We start from the raw sequence: 4,217 nt of genomic DNA, 5'->3' as shown, positions 1-4,217 counted from the left end.
ACATGTGTTGTTGTTAAGGTGCCTTTTCATGCAACGAATTTTTCGCTGCGAAATATAGCGAGTAGCGAATAATTCTCCGTGAAGTAGCGAATAAGCGAAATAGTAAGTCGCGAATAAGCGAATAGTAAGAAGTGAGTTGAATTTTTATTTTTCTAAAATGGAAGAAAATTCAATTACTACCTGGACGCGTTGGTATAATCAACAAATACAATTTTTTTTCAATTATGTACAAATAAATAATTTTTATCAAGAAAATATACGGAAAAGGAGAGCTGCTGCCCTTGTTGCTGTACTCTTAAATGTGAAAAAAAGAAAATATTCTCATAAAAAATATTGGATAGCACCCATTTTTCAAGCAAGAAAAGAGCATGGATTCTTTCATGCTGTGCTACCCAAGCTGGTTTTAGAAGACTTGAGATTTCATAATTACATACGTATATCTGCAACTCAATTAGAAGACTTAATCCTAAAAAAAGAAATTAAGAAAGGCATTTATAAAATAGATAAACATACAAAGTACTTATAAATTCAATTCCTTATAAAAATTCTATAAATATAATTATATACAATAAATATAATTTCTTTTTATAAATTCAATGACTTACTTGTGTTGAATCCATTTTCAAAATGTTGCATCAGCGAATATTCGTAAAAAGCTGAAAAAATCCAGCGAATAGCGTTTATTCGCTAGCGAACTGCGAATGATCACGTGACCTCTATTCGCGGCGATTTATTCGCTACATGAATTGGCACCTTAAGCGCATTTTGGACCGCAGCCTTAAATATATGTCTATCTTTATCTTTCTTTCTAAATAAATAACGTCAAACAATCGGTATTAATTGGATGTTTGTTTTTTTATTTTTGAACTTATACTTTTTATCCTCTGTTTCTTTTCAATTTCTAAATATAGAACTATTCTATTTTTAGCGTACTGTCCCGCCATTTTCAAAATTCCATTTTCGGTGCTATTCGCTTATTAATTTCATTTCTGTCTTATATTTAAAAAATGTAGAATGGATATTTAATCTGCTTGCTTATATTTCAATTTTACTTGTTATTATCAATTTTAATTGTCATTATAGATTTTCATAATTAAAGTATATTAATTATAATTTTATTAGCTACTTACCGTTTTTATTCCATGTGGTCATTTAGCCTGCAAATTAGATATATTTACTCTTGTAATTGTATAAAGATGCATTCACATCTTGGTAGAAAAGCAGAAAGTCAATCTGATTTTATTATTTAAAAATTTTTGTCAATTTAATTTCTTAAATGAGATACTAATATATTTTGCTTTAAATTTAAAGAATTGAAACTTATAAGAATCGTAAACTATTAAAAATAACTTTCTTTATAATATTTACTATAACTTGAATTTATATCGTAACTTAAATTAATTACTAAACACATTTAAAATTATGCAAGTTTACTTATAGAATTCTTAAAAATTTTTTTATCCTTTAAAGAATTATAAGGCAAGTTATATAAGAAATAATTCTGTGAAATATATTAACTATGCTTATTGTTACTAGAATTAATATTGTTCAAGTACAATCGACGGATAATGCGATGGAAGGATTATTGCGTTTAACATAGAGATTTAAGTTCATCTCACAGCCTTTATATTTAATATTACGTAATAAAATATATTTACAGAATATATACAAGGTTTTAATATTTATACAAGTTTAATATTTATACAAGTTTTAATATATCGCGAGCGACAAAGAGAGAAGAGCCGAGTTCTACAAGTGATGGAGAAGAATAGAGTTTCGCGAAAGACAGAGACGAAAAAAAACGATTCACTTGACCGGTCGAAATATTGCGGATGAAGAAGTAGTTATGACAAATAATAACGAGCGATAAAACTTCTCCGTGAAATCACTAACTCGATGATATTCGACGATTAGCTTTATTAAAAATTAAAGCGAGCGACTTTAATTTTCTCGTGATGACAACACACTGTCTCCGGTGAGACATTGTTGAGGATCAAGTGAGATTCGAGAAAGATCTTGAACTATTGCGAGAGCAATGGATTTTTCGCCGGTTTAATTTGAGAGAAGATCGCAAAAAATTAATTCGAATTTTTGTTATTTTTTTCTTTTAACGGCGTGGCTTATATCGATAGGTTTTTGATGCAAGCCGGGCTTGATTTCAATTCGCGGAATGTGGCTTTCATAACGCACTAGATTTCATTCTTTTTATATGTTACAATTAACGTTTGACCTCGAACATTCCCGCATCATATAATGGAATTTACGAATTAATTAATTACAATTGGATTTCAAGACATCTATATGAGATTAAATTGTCAAAAGATCTCGAAATTGAAACTACATATTTATCAAAATAACTCGCTGTTATATATTTTGCAATTACTAAATCATTTAGTAAATCGTCGGTGACAGAACTTTTGTATTAGCGCTATTTTCGCGCATGCGAGGCGAATTTAGCGTCAATCAATCTTTATAGAAAAAAAATGTAGCATTATTGATCATTCGTACATAATTTTTCAAGTTTTTGCAATTTTATTATATACATATGTATAAAAATATGTACTATTCTAATTTGTATGTAATTTTATAAAAATTTTTATAAAAATTGCAAAAACTTGCAAAATTATGTACGAATGACCAATGCTACATTTTTTTATCTAAAAGATTGATTAACACTATATATATGTACTTATATATTTTTATCTAATCTGTTTGAACCCTATGAAACTTTCGCACCAAACCTACAACACTAACACTTAACTTTTGTTTATACAGATAGTATGTCATTGGTCATGTGTGAAAAAACCCGGCTTGTCTTATAACACTGATCGAATCATACGACGTGCTATCGTGCGCTAAGGAATGTGATTCCCATACAGCACAGAAAAGTTGCAGAATAATTTCATTGAAACATTGCAATATTGCAAATCGGTTGTAAAATTTAGCTGCATCACTATTGTAAAATTGTAGGAACGTTAAAATGTCCGTTTTTTGTAATATTACAATGAAACATAATAGCAATATTGCAATGTAACATATTTGAAAAAACGCAACGTTATCGTAACCAACTAGTAATATTGCATACAAAATATTTTTACTTTTGATAGATAGAAATTTATAAAAATATATAAAATGTGGCCGATCAGACATTTTTGTCTTTCAAATTAGATCTCTATAAGACATTTATTTAAAAGTCCATTAACTGCTTATAAAATGTTTAAAAAAATATCTATTAATGATAGTTGTATAAATTATCGAAATAAATTTAATAACAAACATTTAATTAAAAAATCTATTTTTTTATGTCGATAATCTATACAACTATCTTACATACACTCGGCAATAGTAACCTTACACGCAATAAATGGACTATTTCCTATTTATCCGTCTAATTTTAAATAATTTGTTTAATATTCTGAATCCGACAAGGGATCCAGATTATTAAATTATTTTGAATTAAATCAGTTCATTAGAAATTAAATTAATAAAAGAAAAGAAATATACTTTGAAAGAAGCATGTACCACTATTATATATTTTCATTATTTTAAAATATTGCTGCAACATTGCTAAGGTAATATTGTAAAATAATATCTTTGCAATATCTTTACTACATTATACTGCAATGTACAATGTTGCAACATGGTAGCAATGTTGCTGCAAGGTTCTGTGCTGTATAGGTATTGATATCGCTCCAGCTGATCGCACAATCAGTTGATTATTATCATCAATACTCTACGATAGATACATCTAATTTAACGCATGTGTTGATGGCGGTCGTGTCTGGTTGCGTGAGTGGTTAGGTGATGAGAGCTGTGAAATCTGTGACCTATCATCTTGATCGATGATATCCCATGTTTATTGAGTGGACCCACTTTATTCGATGGCTGGCAGCTGGAATCGCGTGTGGCCGAAGGCAGCTAAGCGTCTTGCTCTATTACAACAAGAAAGATTAAAGTGAAATTTTTTTTCAGGACGTTTGTGAAGCGGAATATTGACATTTTCCATGCAAGATTAATTGGATCGCAGGGAGTAACGCGCAGAAGTAATAGTATTTTTAATGTTTATAAATATCTCGTTTTTTTGTTCGATATGTACAAGAAAACTCTATATACACTAATATACATTAAGAAATTAACAGAAATTATATATAAGAATTAAATTTGACGAGTTTTCGCAAACAAATCAGAGACCAAGTTTATGAAAGTTATTCGCTTAC

At 29.0% G+C, this 4,217-nt stretch overlaps 1 protein-coding gene across 5 annotated transcripts in view; it reads right to left on the bottom strand.

Moving 5' to 3' along the window:
• Window positions 1-1,603: 1,603 nt before the first annotated feature.
• Window positions 1,604-4,217, bottom strand: part of LOC145974506 (uncharacterized) — a 28,496-nt gene continuing 25,882 nt past the window's right edge. For all 5 annotated transcript variants that reach the window (XM_083104376.1, XM_083104375.1, XM_083104372.1 and 2 more), the window contains one exon: window positions 1,604-3,932. The gene's annotated coding sequence lies outside the window, so the exon portion shown is untranslated. The remainder of the gene's footprint in view (window positions 3,933-4,217) is intronic.

Source organism: Camponotus vicinus, unplaced genomic scaffold (assembly GCF_025532165.1).
Source record: "Camponotus vicinus isolate PSW18456_S1 unplaced genomic scaffold, iyCamVici1.0 SCAF_7, whole genome shotgun sequence".
NCBI lineage: Eukaryota > Metazoa > Arthropoda > Insecta > Hymenoptera > Formicidae > Camponotus > Camponotus vicinus.
Note: the sequence above shows the minus strand (reverse complement) of the source record. Positions and strands in the feature narration are given on the sequence as shown.